Raw genomic sequence first — 17,052 nt, forward strand, 5'->3', positions numbered from 1 at the left:
GTGGGTGTCACCTGATCCTCCTGTTGTACGGTCTGCTGACTTTCCAGGGCTGCCCTGGAGTCAGCTGACACTGAGAAGCCACATGGCTACATTTTCAGGAACTCTGTGAGCCACTTATACATTGCTAGGTTGAAAGGCCATGGTAGAACTGTTTGTAACTACCAAGTGGTGTAGGTTAAGGACTCTCCACCTGGGGAGTTGGCTATTGAACCTTTACCCTGGCTTTTTGGAGGAGACTTACTTGTTGCCTTTAGTCTTTTTTGGACCTTGGAGAGGCTCTTTTCTCTCTGGACCCCAGTCCTCTAGACAGATTGCTCATTGGGGTTAGCTCCTGTCTTCCTATTCCAACTGTTTCAGAGCAGGAAGGAAGGGTTCTGACCCAGACACCCTGCACCATTTCACAGACACCCGAACTCCTGGCCCAGGAGGGTCAGTGACCAGGATTGAGAGAGAGCCTGGCTCTGGGCCCCACCCACTGCTTCTACTTGGTGCTCAGGACCTCCGAGCTCAGCCTGCAGACCCAGCACTATTAGGAAAATTTTCAAGAATCGTCTCTCCGGGGTGTTTATGGTGCATTGCAGCGTCCCGGACTCAGAGTAGTGGGATTCCTCCCTGGGAGGATCTTACAGCACAACTGCTCTTCCTATCCCTCTGGCCTTCCTGTCTCAGCCCCTGCCCTTCCCTCTGGGAGGTCACTTCAATATCTGTGTCTTTTGTTTTGTTAAATTAAAATTTAATTATGCAAGAAACACATTCACATCATCACGTCCTTGCGGAAAGCTAACCTGACAGCAAAACCCACCCTGTCCACACACACTGAAAATCCTCGCGCAAGTGCCTAGGAGACTGGTGCCAGAGTGTGCAAGCAAGAGAAAGAAGTAGCAGAAGAGGGGGTGGCCTGGTGAACTACATTCACCCAGCAAAATCTTCACACAGCAGATCACCCTAGGAAAATTAAGATGTTACATCTGCCGGCCACTTCCGCCACATCTCAAAACATAATGTTGTGCAGCAGTATGAATATTTGTTTTTTTGTTTATATTCTTTTGTTGTTGTTGTTATTGTGGATTGAACTCAGGTCCTTGTGCTTGCAAGGCAGGTGCTGGAACCACTGAGCTAAATCCCTGGCCCAGTATAAATATTGTAATGCCACTGATGCATCCACTCAGAAGTGGTCAATATGGCAAATTTTACATGTAGTTAAGCTACAATAAAAATAAGTAAGTAATGACAAAAATCACAATTTTAAGCCAGGAAGGATGGTACATCCCTGTAATCCCAGCTCTCTGGGAGGCCGAAGCAGGAGGATTGAAACTCTGAGCCCAGTCTGGGGCAACTTAGGGACTTAGTGGGGATCTGGGGTAGTGGAATAGTGCAAAGGTCCTGGGTTCAAGCCCTAGTACCACGGGAAGGAGAGCAAGAGCCAGAGTGAAGGAAGCAAGCTGCCAAAAAGATGTAATTATGCAAGACTAAGATTCTTGGACATAAAAGGTCAAAAAAAGGTGGAGTGAAACATTTGCTGCCGGGAGGCGCACATGGGAGGTAGAAGCACAGAGCAGATGCCCGCCGTGGACACAGCTGGTGGCTCTGCCTGGCTGAGCCAGAGGACTGGTCATACAGCTTGGCTGTTATCTGCTTTGACGTTTTAGTGTTATATTATTGTATTTAACAGATACAGTGGGATGCATGGACGTATTGGAAACGTAATTCAGGGCTAGAGCTTTTTTCCATACTTAAAAAAATGTTTTTATTAGTGCATATTTGCAGTGCATAATGATTATATTCATTGTGGGGAATGGTGGGTACAGCTACACAACCCTTCCGGATTCTTTTTCTCCTCCTTCCCCTCCACCCTTGTTTTTATAATTTGCCAGCATCAGATTTATTTATTTTATGTCTTTGTCAAGTTGTCATAAACAATTAATTGTCACAAATGGCCCAAAAATATATAAAATACATAAAACAATTATACTCAATCAAGATGCATTTAGATACTAAATCAAGGCACATACTTAGATACATTGGCCACACTGAGTTGCTATCGCTTTTTCTCTTTGCTTTTCTAGAGCTTATTCTAAATTTCTAAGAATGTTCTGATTTTTCATGGGTTTTCATTTTTTTTCCCTGATACTAGAAATTCAACCAAGGGATTTTGCAGGGAGCCATGTCCCCAGCCTTTTAAAGCCATTTATTTATCTATTTAAGTTTATTGGTACTTTTTAGGTATACAATACAGTTACATTCATCATTGGGAATTTGTACCATTACATGATATATCTGGGTTCTTATTTTGTCTCCATTCCCCCACCCTCCCTTCATCCCCTCCATCCCTCCCTAGTTACAAAGACTTGTTTCCATGTTTTCCTTTTTTCATATTTTTTTCTTTGCCCTTCTTTCCTTTCCCCTACCCCTCCCACTTCCCCTACTCCTTTAGACCTTTTATTCCTATTTCACATTATCAATTATACATTTTGATCCTTAATTTACACTTTTAGTTTCTGACACCAGAGCAACTATTCTGTATTTACACTAAAATTCTTTATTTTGAGACAGAGCCACTAAGTTGCCCAGGTACAGTTTGATCTTGTGATTCTCCTCAGCTGCCCAGAATGTTGGGATTACAGGCATGTGCCCCCACACTCAGCTGTTACTCTTATATACTATTTTTAAAATATATGACACAGTTTATAAAAAATATTAATTAAAAAAATTTTTAGAATGGGTCTCACTATGTAGTGCAGGCTGGTCTCGAACTCACTAACTCAGAGAAGTCCTCCTGCCAGGATTATAGGCATGCGCCACCATGTCCGGCATTCTCTGTCTCTGTCTCTGTGTCTCTCGGATATGGGTCTCAATATAATGCCTGGGCTGGTCTAGAACTCAGGCTTGCCTTAAACTCTCCCGCTTCGGCCTCCCCAGTGGCGTGAACTGTAGGTGTGCACTTCCAGCCTGTGATAATTCTCTTAATGTGGAGCTGAAGGAAGAAATCCTCCACTAGTTTCTCCACTGGTTGAAATTCCCCTCTGGGAAAGGAAACAGCTCAGGCTGGTGACTCTAAGTCCTTCTTTAGCTGCTTTGTAAAATCCATCTTTTTATGGCTAAAGAAAGGCACGGTCTTCTCCTTACGGCCTCGTGTTGCAGTCTGTCAGGTGGGGTTCTCCCAGGGCCCTAGCACACTTGTGGTGTTTTGTTTTTCCATGAGTGGTGTAGAGTGTGTATCATTCTAGGGTTTTCTTTTTACTTTTTCAATCCAATTACATGTCTTGGAGATCATTTCATTTCACACACAGAAGACTGATCATGTGATTAGGTGGAGAATGGATGCCCAGAGGCTTCTTGGCCATCCCTTGCTGTGAACACTGAAGTCACTCCCAGCATTTCTTGGTCACCGATGGTGAGGTGTAAAGCACCTTGTGTTTCCCTGTGCACGTGGGGCTGCTTCTCTAGAGCAGTGATGGCGAGCCCTTCAGAGACGAGTGCCAAACCGCACCCCAAATCCACTTCTTTATCGCAAAGTGCTAACTCTGCAATTAAACCCTAATCCTGAGCTTTCAGTTTAGAAAAGAAACTTCCACACCTGACTCACGTGCTGACAGAGAGGGCCCTTCCTGTCCGCTGCCTCACGTGCCTTGGGTTCACCACCCTGCTTTAGAAGAGGCCCTGGGCTCTGGAATTGCTGGGTCCTGGAGGGTGGTGTTTGTCAGAGACTCTGCACTATGGCCCTGCGGGTCCACACTCCTGCTGCCAGCTTTCCACAGAGTCAGCCCTGCACCGTCCCAGAGGGGGCTCTGTCTCCTCTTGTTTTGGGCGTGTTCCCTACAGGGCTGTGACTGATGCCCTTCTATCCTGTGTCACTGTAAGTGCCCTGGCTCTTGCTGATATTTGCCAGTTGCTCGGGCAGAAGGCTTCAGATCTACTCCAGGAAATCCTTCTCTTGTCAGGGGCCACTTTCTAACCCAGGACATTTCTGTCCCCTAAAAGATTCCCCCGCCTGGCACTCTTTAATGGTCCCTCCCAATCCTCCCGCCCAGCCCCTGCCAGTCACCTTTCCAGCTTCTGTGAATTTGCCTCTGCAAAGTTGCACATAAATGGAATCACCTGCTGTGGAACCACTTGTGTCTGGCTTCTTTCGTTTGACGTAGTGTCTTCAGAGTTCACCCACGCTGTGGCCTGTCAGAACTTCACTCCTTTGTGTGCTGAAAAATATCCCACTGTCTGAATATATATTTCACTTTTTATCCATTCATCAGTTGTTGGACACTTTTGTTTTTCAGGTTATTTGGAAAAATACTGTCATTAGCATTTATGTACAAGTTTTTGTGTGAATATATAAATATATTTTAATTTAATTTTTTTTTTGCCCTCCTGGGGGATGCTTTATCACATGGTTTCATCAGTCATCAGTGGTGGACCCCATGCCCATGTGAAGAGACACCTGCACCGAGCATGGCAGATGGTTCCTGTTAGCGATGCAGTCAGACGGGCAGGGTGATGAGTAGGTGCCTGGCCAGCCTGCTCCTGGGCGGCCTCTGAGATCCCAGCAGGTGAAGATGAAGCCTGGCAAACTTCAAGGAAGGAAGGAATGTTCAGGCTTCAGGGACTTCCGTGTTCTGCCACTGGTTTTCCAGGGTGACAGCTCTTGTTGATGCTTTCTTTTTGCATTTGGTCTGTGGGTGCAGGCCTCACAAAGGGGGTCAGTTCTGGGAGCCCTGGTGGCACGAACTCCTTCAGTGTCTCTGGCACAATGATGCCCTTCTCTGTCTGGAAGTTCTCCGGGATGGCGCAGATGGTCCGGTGGAGTTGAGCATGTGGGTGAAGTCCACCTTGTCCATCATCTTCTTGGTCTTACCATACAGGGTTCGGAGCTGGAGAGCCTGATAATCCGTGCAATCTGGACAGGAGACTAACTCACAGAAAGCTCCCGAGCCTGGAAACCAGGCCTCCAGTCAAGCTTCTTACTGGCAGCGAGATTCAAAGAACCTGAGACGGTCGGGGTCCCCGACGCTTGGCAGAACTCATCCAATCCGACATCTCCCATGACTTGTCGTGAGGTGATGCGTACACAAACTGTTCGGTCTTCTCAAACTGATGGACTCGAAGGATGCCACCAGTGTCACAGCCCCGGGACCATACCTCCTGGCCAAAGCAGGTGGACAGGCCGGCATACTTGATGGGTAGGTTGGCTGCAGCCAATGGGCTGCTCTGAATCAAGTATTCCTCATCGTAGGAGGTATCATCAGACTTTCCACAGCCTTTGCCAGTCACCTTATAGCTTTTCATCAACTTAGCTGAGCTGAGCCACTTCCTGCACAAAAAAGGGGATGTAAATGGGAATGTAGTTCTGACTCGCCAAGGGGCGGAGGGCAAACTAGATGAACGCGTTCCAGGAACACTAGGGACCCCTCAGAAAGTACCCTCGGCTCCCAGCCACTCTGGCCCTCCTTTCACCTTCAAAGCCATCGACCACCACCAGCAGGCCCATGTGAGATCACGGCTTCCTGATGGTGCAATCACCCCAACTCCACTCTGCCTTGTCTGTATCCTCGTCGCTCCTGGGCACGGAGGGGTGCAGAAGGTTCCCAGTCTCTTGAAGCGTCTCAAACCGCTCTGTGTCACACTTCAGGATGGCTTCATCCATGAGGAGTCGGGCTGTTTTGATTCGTGACTTTCAGGCTGCCTCAGGTGTCTGCAGTGAAGTCATCAAAATGTAACACAGTCTCAGGAACAGATTCATCATGTCCCACGGGCTCTTTTTTCTTCATTTTTCTCTCCAGTTGTCCTGCTGCATAAGTTCTTTAGCTTGTTCAAGTTGTCTTCCCGAAATCTGCATCGCTGCCACTCGGTCTGCCTTTGCCAGCTGGTCCACGAGTCCCGGGTCCTTGAAGTCCTTTTCCTGCATTTCTCTGACGAGGTCTGGGTTCCCTCCTTTATCCCACTCGAAACCAATCCAGATCCAGCACCATCTTCCTTTCTCCAGGGCCAACACTCAAGGAAGTAAGGAGCCACCCTGTGACTGACACACTCTCTTTTTTTTTTGTTAAGACAGGGTCTCACTATGTAGTTTAGGCTGGCCTTGAATTCAGTGTATAGCCCAGGCTGGCCTCAAATTCACAGAGATCCTCCCACCTCAGCCTCCTATGTACTGGGATTACAGGCTTGCCCCACCACACCTGGCTCTTGAACATATGCTTTTTTGGGTGGGGGGTGCATACTGGGGATTGAACTCAGGACCTTACGCTTGTGAGGCAGGTGCAGTCACTGAGCTATATCCCCGGGCCCTAGAACATCTGTTTTGAATGTGCCTGGCCATGTACCTGCTGGTGGAGTTGCTGAGTCAGACAGCAGCTCTGTGTTCCACGCTGAAGCTTCTCCTCACAGCGGCCACACAATTCACATCTCCACCAGCGGGCCATGCAGATGCCATTTTTTGACGTGCTTGCTGACACCCATTAATTTATGTTTTTAAAAACCTTTAGCTGTGACTTATAAATCACACCGAGTTGGTGTGAAGTAGTATTGTTATGTCATTGTGGTTTTTATTTGTACTTCCCAGAGACAATGCCATTGTTCATCTCTTCTCTGCATTTCTTTTTGTTTGTTTGTTTTTTGTTTTTTGAGACAGGGTCTCACTATGTAGTTGAGACTGACCCAGAACTCACTATGTAGCCCAGGCTTGTCTCGAACTCACAGTGATCCTCCTGCCTCAGCCTCCCGAGTGCTGGGATTACAGGCATGCACCACCACACCCGGCCCTGTTGCTTGTGTTTTTAGTGTCATATTTGAGTGTTTTCTATCCAAGTATGAGTCAATCGCCAAATTTTCAGGTATTACCACTTTTTAATCTAGAACATTCCCATCTCCCTGAGAGTTTTATAGTTTTAACTCATATTTAATTCTTTGATTTATTTTCAGTTTTGCTTTTTTGTTTTCACTCTTTGCTTTCTTTTCTTTCTCTCTTTCCCTCCCTTTCTTTTTCCCTCCCTCCCTCCCTCCTTCCCTTCCTTCCTTCCTTCCTTCCTCTCTTTCCTTTGTGCTGGGGAAAATACCCACCCCTTATACTCATTAGCCAAGAGTTCTACCAGTGAGCTACACCTCTAACCAGAGTTAGTGCTTCATATGATTTTAGGGAGAAATCAGCCTTTATTCTTATGTAGTTATCTCAGCACCTCTGGTGGAAAAGACTTTTTTTCACATTGAATGGTCTTGACACCCTTATCAAAGTCAATGGTTTACACATTGATTCTGGACTCTCAATTCTCTTTTTCTTTTTTTGAGAAAAGGTCTCCCTGTGTAGCTCAGGCTGGTCTAGAACTCATATTGATCCTCTTGCCTCAGCCTCCTGAGTGCTGGGATTACAGGCGTGTGACCACCCTGCTCAGCTAAGACTATTAATTCTATTTGCTGATCTGTGTTCATCTTTGTGTCAGTACCACAGTTTCAATTACTGTAGCTTTATAGTGACTTGTGAAGCTGAGAAGAAGAAATCATCCAACTTTGTTCTGACTCTTCTGTGCCTTTTGCATTTGTATGAATTTTTAGATCAGTTTATCCATTTCTGGGAAAAAAAACCAGCTAGAATTTGTGTAGGGATTATACTGAATCTGTGGATGGAATTAGAGAGCATCGTCACTTTAATCGTGTCACATCCTACAATCCACAAACACAGGTATCTTTCGTTTATTTAGAACTTTAAGATCTTTCAGCAAGGTTTTGTAATTTTCAGTGTACAAGTCTTGCAATTGCTTTGTTGAATTCATTTCTAAGTTTTTTTCTCTTTCATGCTATTGTAAATGGGATGCTTTCCTCTAATTTCATGTTTTCTTTTTTAAACATTTTTTCTGATTTCATTTGGGGGGGTTGGGTTTTTTTTTGTTTGTTTGTTTTGTTTTTTTTCTGTACCAGGGATTGAGCTCAGGACCTTGTGCTTGCGAGGCAAGCGGCTGCACCACTGAGCTACATCCCCGGCCCCTAATTTCATTTTTCATTTGTTCATTGGCCACGTTGTGTGTGGATCTGAAGCTGGCCGGGGGTTTCTCTGCAGAGCTGGAGGGCGTGCCTGGCACGTGGGCGTGTCGCTCTGACAGCCTGTGGCCCTTGCTGGGGCTTTTCTGTGATTTATCTGAGGCAGAATTTGATTCTGTGACATGAAGGGAAACACATCTGACTCACCGTTCCCGCAGTCTGCTCCCACTGGCTCCGGTGGCTGGGGCTGGGAGAGTGGCAGGCAGCAAGAGCGTCACACTTGGCCCAGCTGCCCCTGCAGGGCTCTGGGGCACCCCCCGGAAGGGCTGGGGCTGAGCCTTGGGTGTCGCGTTTGACTGTTTACTCTGCCCTCTGTGCCTGCTCTGTGCAGAAGTGTCTCAGCCCCCGTGGGACCTGGGGCCGCTGGAGCTTTCCTCGGAGGTGCATGTGAGGGGTCCGTCTGGACACCCAGGATGGTGCCAGCTAAATGCACAGGGCGCGCTGCAGAACGGGAGCCTGAGCCGGTCACGAGCTCGGGCCTCCTCCACCGGGGTGGGGCTGTGACAGGGCTCGGAATGGCAGGGGGGGAGTCAGGCAATTGGGAGGACCGGGTGCTTCGAGTCTGAGAGGACACAGGTAAAGGCCTACAGGCCGGGTTACGGGAATCTAAACAAGTATCAGTCCGTGAACCTGGTGGTGTCTCAGTGGAGGCGCAGCTCGGCAGAAAGTGCGGCCCGAGTCCTCACGCACACCCTCAGGTTGGGGACATAGCGCTCCTGTGCCTTGCAAGTTCAAATTGCAGATTTGGTTCTTCTATGATGAACCTAATAAAAATTGAGAATCTTTGTTCTTCTTCAAAGTATAGGTTGTGTTATTTATGGTATAGTAAGACAATCATCTTTACCTTTTTATTTTTATATTTATTTATTTGGTACCGGGGATTGAACTCAGGTCCTTGCGCTTGCGAGGCAGGAGGCAGAACCACTGAGCTACATCTTCACTTTTTAAAATTAAAATCTGATGAGCTCAAGACCAACAATCTAGATTCTATTTACCATAAATTCTGTTTTAAAATATAGTCCACTGATTTCCCTTAAATATTTTATTTTTTCCTTTTATTATTAGTTTTGTTACTTTTACACTGTGATCATTTATGTTCAGATCCTCAATCTCTGCCAGTGGTTTGTCAGTAGTCCACATGCAAGTTGGGCCTCTGCAGACCTCAGATCCACTGTGGATGAGCAAGGGTAGTGAGTTTGAATAATAACTAAAAAGGTTCCAAACACAATAAAAGGCTTTGCCTTTCACTTGAAGTGGATTTTTTTTTAGTACATGTTTGCCATACATAATGATCACATTCATCATAGGATATTTGTACCTCTCACAATATTACTTTTTTTTTTTTTTGGCTTTTTGAGACTGACCTGGAACTCCCTATGTAGCCCAGGCTGGTCTTGAACTCACAGTGATCCTCCTGCCTCAGCCTCCCGAGTGCTGGGATTACAGGTGTGCACCACCATGCCTGGCCCTAATTTTTTTTTTTTTTTTTTGTACCAGCGATCAAACTCGGAACCTTGTACTTGGGAGGCAGACGGTGGAAACACTGAGCTAAATCCCCGGCCCCTGCATCTAATATATCTTGATCTTACCCGGCCCTCATTGCTCTCACTCTCCTCCCCTCCTCCCGATTCCCTCCCTTCTGTCTAAGGGTCTCCCTTCTACCTTCCTGTCAGCCTCTTTAGGTTTCTCATAGTAGGGAGAACGTGTATATTTTTGTCTTTCTGAGCCTGGCTTATTTTGCTTAACATGTTGCTCTCCAGTTTCATCTATTTCCTTGCAAATGACAACATTTTGTTCTTGCACATGCCGTGTTTTCTTTATCCGTGCATCTGTTGGTGGACACATAGGCTGGTCTGTGTCCTGGCCGTTGGAAACTATGCTGGTAAACACAGGCATGTGCTATCCCTCTGACGGACTCTAGCTCCTCAGGTACTTACCAAGGGAGGTGTGGCTGGAGCCAATGGTAGTTCTGGTTTTAGTTTATCGAGGAACTCAATACTGACTTCTATTAGTACAGGGGCTATGCTAATTTACATCCCCCCATCCTCACTAGTATTTAGTTCTTTGTGTTTGTGGATAGTCATTTCTCCAAGACTCTTGGTATAGCTCTGATTTGTGTTTCCCTGATGCCTTATCATGGTGAGCATTTTTCCATAAACTTATTGGCTATTTCTACTTCTTTTGAGAAGTGTCTGTTCAATTTATTTACCATTTATTGATTGGGCTTTTTTTTTGTGTGTTAAGTTTTTGGAGTTCTTTTTTGGTTTTGGTTTTTTGAGAGAGGGTCTCACTATGTAGTTGAGACTGACCTGGAACTCACTATGTATCCCAGCTGGTCTCAAATTCACAGCAATTCTCCTGCCTCAGCCTCCTGAGTGCTGGGATTACAGGCATGTACCACCATGCCTGGCTTGAGTTCTTTTTTTTTTTCTTCTTTGTCAATCTGATTTTGTTTTTAATTAAGTATTATGGTCACATACAAATTTGTGCTGATGTTGTAACTTTCCTCCTTTAATCCTTTTAATCAACTGACAAAAAGCACTGTTGCCTATTACACATGCAACAGTAGTTTCAATCTTGTGTTTTTAAGTAGCAGTTTAAATACTATCCTGAATAATAACTTAAATACTTAATAGTTTAAATACTAACCTGAATCATAGTTTAAAGAATTCAAAAGTAAAATCTAACTTGCTACTGTATCATGGTGACTTTTAAAAGGATCTGAACTTATAGATCAACTATAAAATGTGAGAAGTGTTAAATATTCTTTATTTGGTATTATACATACACCACACTAAAATGCCTTCCAGTAAAACAAGTCAGCAGTTTTCAGATACAGGTATTCTAATTACACTGGCATAATCAAGACCAAAAATATGGACATTCCTTCCTTGTCTTCAACTGTTGCCTTTAACAGGCTGAAATGGGAGTCTTGCTTGGTTCTGAGACAGTGAAGTATATCTTTGTCATTTGAGCATCTGCACATCTTCACAGGACCAGTTTTATAAATCTGAATATGAAACCAACCTCCAGTGGATTTTGAGGTAACATTCTCCATTTTTGTGAAAATCAAGTCCAACCATATATTTAGAAAGGGGAAACAGTCATTGTCTTGAAAAAAAAAAGATATCCATTTAATAATGAGGCAATTTTAGTTAAAGCAGGACTTTCCAACAAACATATCCTGTGGGCCACTCATGATCTGAATTCTGGTGTATGAGAGCCATTAAATTATGGTGCACATAAAAGAGCCATGAGACATTTCTGTTCTGTAATAAATATGGCAATGACTGTTAATCATTAGCATCTTTTTGGGGTAAGATATTCCATCTGCTCTTTCTCCCCTCTTTTTTTTTTTTTTTTTTTTTTTTTTTGAGACAGGGTCTCACTGTGTAGTTGAGACTGACCTGGAACTCACTGTGTAGTCCAGGCTGGTCTCAAACTGACAGCGACTGCTTCAGCCTCCTGAGTGCTGGGATCACAGGCGTGTGCCACGACGCCTGACTTTTCTTTCTCCCTTCTTAATACCAGCAAAGATCTCTTTGTTCCAGGGCTGTGCTTCTTGGGATTCTCCGAGTACTACGTCACTGTACCCTCTCCCCAGGTGACACCTTTGTTCTTGTTGGTATCTGGGCAAGAGAATCCAACAGCTTGCCCTGCCTCTGCCCTGACCACAGAGATTAGGCCCAGTCTGTCTTTGCTCGGGCGCACTCCTGTACAAAAGTCTTTCTTGCCATTCTCAACATCACACACTTTTTCTTTTCTTTTGTACTGGGGATCAAACTCAGGACATTGTACTCGCAAGGGAGGCGAGATGCCACTGAGCTAAATCCCCAGCCCAACATCACCCATTTTAAAATCTGCTGCGGCTTCTGTGCCCGGTGCTCACTGCTCTCTCAGTGTTACCACAAGGAAGGTCCCAGCTCAGAAGCCAGACATCCTGCTCTCTACAAGGTTTTGAGTTCTTAATCTAAATACTAACCTTGTTGGAAGAGTAGCTGACAAGGGTTTTCTCCCATTCCGCAGGCTGTCTCTTTGCTCTGCTAGTTGTTTCCCTTGTTGTGTGGAGACTTTTCAACTTGATATATTCCTAAGTATTGAATCTTGCCGTTATTTCCTGTGCCGTCGGGGTCCTTTTTAGGACGGCTTTACCTGTGCATAGGAGTTCAAATGTTTCTCTTACATTTTCCTTTAGCAGTGTTAGAGTTCCAGGTCTCAGGCCTAGGCCCGTGATCCATTTTGAATGGATTGTGTACAGGGTGAGGGACAGGGACCGAGTCTCAGTCGCCCCTGTGGACGCCCCCTCTCCCAGCACGGCTGTCGAGGAGGGTGTCTTTTCCGGTGTTTGCTTTGGCCCCTTGTCCGGAATGAGCTGGCTGTGGCTGTGTGGGTTGTTCTGTGTCCTCTGTTCCGCCCCGCTGGTCTGCGTGTCTGTTCTGTGCCGGTCCCGGTGCCGTGCTGTTTGGTCGCCGTGCCTTTGTGTTTCCATTTGAGATTGGGTATTGTGGCACCGCCAGCCCTGCCCTTTTTGCTGGTTTGGTTTGGCAATTCTGGGTCTTTTATGTTTCCATATGAATTTCAGGATGTGTTTCTAATTCTGTAAAGAATGTCGTTGTTTTGATGGGATTCCATTGGCTCTGTCTGTCCACTGCTGTTGGTAGTGTGAGCATTCTAACAGTAATTCTGCTGATCCCTGAACATGGGTCTTTCCATCTTCTAGTGTCTTCTTCAGTTTCTTTCTTCAGAGTTCTGAAATTGTCTTTGTAGATGTCGTCTACCTCCTTGATTCTATTGATCCCTAGGATTCATTTTTGGAGCTATCGTGAATAGAATTGTTTTTCTGATTTCTTTCTCAGCTAGTTCATTATGGGTGAACAGAAAAGCTATTGATTTTTTAATGTTGATTTTATATCATGCTGCTTTGCCAATTTTATCAGTGTAAAAGTCTTTTGGTGGAGATTTTAGGGTCTTCTAAATATAGGTTCAATTGTCTGCGCTCTTAAATATTTTAAATTGTATATCTAAATTAAATATACGTGATTTGCTTTTTAAGTACTCAGAAGCATGACTGGACAGACTTCTTACCCTGACAAGAAAACATCCCTAAATAATTAAACGTCATTTGTAAGTCTAATAAATATTTACACATAGTGAATTTTAATTCCTCAAACATTTTGTCTGTTTACAGTCAACATGTTTTATACCCTTCAGCTTAGACTCATCAGTTGAAGTGATCATACCTTCTAAATTGCACATTTTGTATTATTTTATTTGTAATGCTGGGGATCAAATCTGGGCAACAAATTATACGTTTCAAGTAGCATGAATAGGTGAATGTGAAGCTCTATGTCACATTCTTTACAAGGGCTTTATCAAAACTTCACACAATGGAAATGACAAACCCACGGAGTGTGGCCCTGGGTTAAAGCTGGATGGCCTGTTTGCCCTACGTCACGCCTTCCCACGCTGGTCAGTGCCGCTGGGACCGGGAGGGGACCGGAGTGAGGGACTCCACTGGAGGTTAGGCGGTGAGCAGTCCCCAGCAGGCTCTCCGTCTCTATGGTGGCCGTGGGTGCTGCTTGTGCAGTAGGAAGGAGGGAGAAGCAGCTGGTACCCGTGTCCTTCCTCTGATAGCTCGGACGCGAGCAGGGGGCCTAGCGTTGTGCCGCGCAGCCGCACTGGAGCCTGGCTGGAGTGGAGGCGGGGAGGAGCCGACCTGGGCCCGCAGACCAGCCACAGTGTGTGCGCGACAGCACCGCCCGGCGCCTTTGGGCGTAATGGCCAAGGCTTCCGTTGTGCTTTCTGCCTTGTGGACCTTGCACACTTTTCTTTTGCGGCTCACACTAACCGAGAACATGCACTGCAAGGACTGGGGTTCCATCTTGCCAGGTTGGGGTGGACAGAGCCGCCGAGTTAACTGCAAGGCTTCCTAGAGTTTAAGCATACTTGTCGCCGAGAGGAGGTTTCTGTGTCTCAGGTGCAAAATGTGGGCCGTGATGTATGATCCTGGTTTCCGGGAGGCTGACTGGTCTCTGTCAGAGATTGGCGCCTTTGATGCCAGACCTGGCCCATAGGCACCACTCTCACCTGGGGGAGTGAGTACACCAAATTCTCTGGAATGCACTTATAAATGTAACATTTCTGATGTTTTCCAAGTCTGTACCTTCCAGAGAGGTTTAGATTTGTAAGCTGCCTTCTGCTAGCTTACCTGGAAGTCTGCAGCTGCTCCTGGTGACGCTTCCATTTACATTTGGCCTGATCTCTAGATCCTTCTCTTACGCTTCCTCTCTTGCTGGGTCACAACTCTACTTTTTTTTTGTACTGGGGATCGAACTCAGGACTTTGCTCTTGTGAGGCGGGCGCGGTGCCACTGAGTTATATCCTGGCCCACTCTGTACCTATTTTAATTCCTCTGCAGGAGTGAGCTCATGGCCCCGAAGTGGTGCTAATGGCCCTGACTGAGCCCTGGCTGGGTCTCCAGGGAGCCGGGTGCCTGCCGCATTCACCCAGGATCAGGGTCTCGCACAGCCAGGGTGGGAGGAGAGCTCCTCGATCACCTCTGGGAAGGGGCCAAAGCCAGCAAGACTAGTGCTCTAACCGTAGGGAGAGAAGCAGGCGACCAGAGGGGCCCGTGTGAGGGCCATGCAGGCCAGGTGCATAACCCGAAGCTTCCCGCTTTGGCTCACCTCATGAGCAGCCTCTCTGCTTTACAAGCCGGAGGCACCTTGTCCAGTCTGTCTGGGCCTTGGGCGCCCTCTGGTGGCAGAGCAGCTACTTGGGTCTCAAGCCCTCTAGGCAGCCCCGGGAAGGGCAGAAGGTGTGGAGAGTGGGGCGCCAGGCCCTGGGTTCAGTCTCTGGCCCCACAAAGGCAGAGACCCTGTCTGCCCACTGCCCAGAGCTTTCCTGTGCCTGCAGAGCCGGCTGGCATTGCGACCCAGGGATCAGTAGGGGCACTGATATGGGCAGAGGGCCTCGGTCCTGAGGGCTCTGTGGCTGTCTCTCATCCAACCAGGAGAACCACCAGAGCACCATGTGGCCTTAGGCGTTCCTGAGCTTTCTAGTCCTGTTTACCCAACACTAGACCACTGAGTGGTTCTTTTTTTTGGTACCGGGGATCAAACTCGGGACTTTGTGCTTGCGAGGCAGGTGGCAGCACCATAACTTATTTTTCTATAAGGAATAAGTCTTAGCTATGCAACAATGACAGAGACAGTTATGAGAGAGTATTTATGAGGTGTTTGTCTCCTGGGAGACAAGGTGAGGCACTTGGGTTCACTAAGAGCCTTAAGCACTCAGTGTGGGCCTGGCACGCAGTGAGACACCACCGAATGTCAGGCCCTGGTGCTGCTGCAGGTATCCAGCAGTCATAATCCAACGCCAGCTACTGGCTGCCCTGTGTGCTGTGACTGACTAAGGCTTGGACACGGGGTGCAGGCCGTGGGACGCACAGCTGGGGCCGGGAGTTGCGGTCCCCAAGATTCTTCTGGGTAAAAAGCCTTGTTCTGGCCCGCTGTGGTGGCTGGGTGTGGTGGGATTACTCCTGTAATCCCAGCACTCAGGAGGCTGAGGCAGGAGGATCGCTGTGAGTTTGAGACCAGCCTGGGCTACATAGTGAGTTCCAGGTCAGTCTCAACTACATAGTGAGACCCTGTCTCAAAAGCCTTGTTCTGGCAGCAGAGCCTGGATGGTAGGTGGAGCTGGGACAATACAGGGAGGGAGAGGCTTGTGATCAGGCTGCTTCTGGCCTGGTGACCTGGGGATATTGGGCTCTGTGTTGGAACGCTGAGCGGGGTTTTCAGAAGTGCCTCCATCTCTGGTCTGGGCTGCTTTGGTCTGGAGGCCTGCGCCTGGGTGGAGGCTCCTGGGAGAGCCTTCGAGGGTGGCCAAGGTGGAGCTTCCTCTCTCGAGTCCATTCTTGAGAAAATCTCACCTGTGAAAAGATCACTCTGGGCCTTTCTTCTACTTCCCTACAACCTTGTACATACCGGGGTTCTCCCTTCCTTGCAGGACCTCATTTAATATCCCATCACTTCTCCAAGCAGCAGTCAGTGGTACCCTCCAAACGGTGGGCCTTCTGTACTCCCACTCTGGAGAAAGAGCCAGCTAGATCCAGCCACTATATCCTTTAATCGCTATAACAATATTGCCCCTGTGTTCTAATACCTCAAGATAGGGATTTTGCGTTCTTCACCTCGGTTAACATATTTTTTTTCTTCTTCTTGGTACTGAAGATTGAACTTGGGACCTTGTGCTTGTGAGGCAGGCGGTGGAACCACTGAGCTAAATCCCCAGCCCTCTGATAACATCTTTTAACGAAGATTTGCAATGTGGCAGGACCCCAAAGAACCTGAAAACTATCTGATTTTTTTAAAAATGTGAGAAGTTGGCACTTATTTTGAAGTATACTTTACACATAATAAAGCACAGATCTTCAGTGCATAGTTTGATGAATTTTGACAGTCGTGTACCCCCATATAACTACATTCTGATCAAGTCACAGAAGGTTTCCATCCCCCGGGCAAGTTTTCCGTTTCCAGCTCCCTATCCCAACAAATACAGCTACTGTTGCAATTTTTATTGCCAAAGATTAGGTTTTCCCTGTTCTAGGATTTCTGTTAATGAATCCTTATTTTTTTGACTAATAATGCTTTTGAGATGTGTCTGTGTCACTGTGTGTACCTGTGGTTAATTTCTTGTGACCTAGCACAGTGGAACGGAATGGGATATGCAGTGATTTATTTATCCATTTGCCCATAGATGGCATTGGAGTGGCTTCCTGTTTGGGGCTGTTGTGAATAAAGCTGCAAAGAACATGTTTCTATGTGCTTTTATTTCTCTTGGATAAATCCCTAGCAGTGGAACTTCTTCACTTCATCGGTAGAGATGTGTTTAACTTTATAAGAAACTCCCAGAGTGTTTGCCAAAGAAGTTGTAATGTTTTAAACTTGCCATAGCAATTCCTGAGAGTTCCAGTTGCTCCACACCCTCGCTGGCATTTGCTGTTGTCACTAGATGGACCTCGGTCCACTG

General features: G+C 46.6%; 1 pseudogene; it reads right to left on the bottom strand.

Annotated features, from left to right (window-relative positions):
• Positions 1-4,586: 4,586 nt before the first annotated feature.
• On the bottom strand, positions 4,587-5,963 carry LOC104853588 (annotated as a pseudogene).
• Between the last annotated feature and the right edge of the window lie 11,089 nt (positions 5,964-17,052).

Source organism: Fukomys damarensis, unplaced genomic scaffold (genome assembly GCF_012274545.1).
Source record: "Fukomys damarensis isolate Sample0158 unplaced genomic scaffold, DMR_v1.0_HiC HiC_scaffold_19, whole genome shotgun sequence".
Lineage (NCBI taxonomy): Eukaryota > Metazoa > Chordata > Mammalia > Rodentia > Bathyergidae > Fukomys > Fukomys damarensis.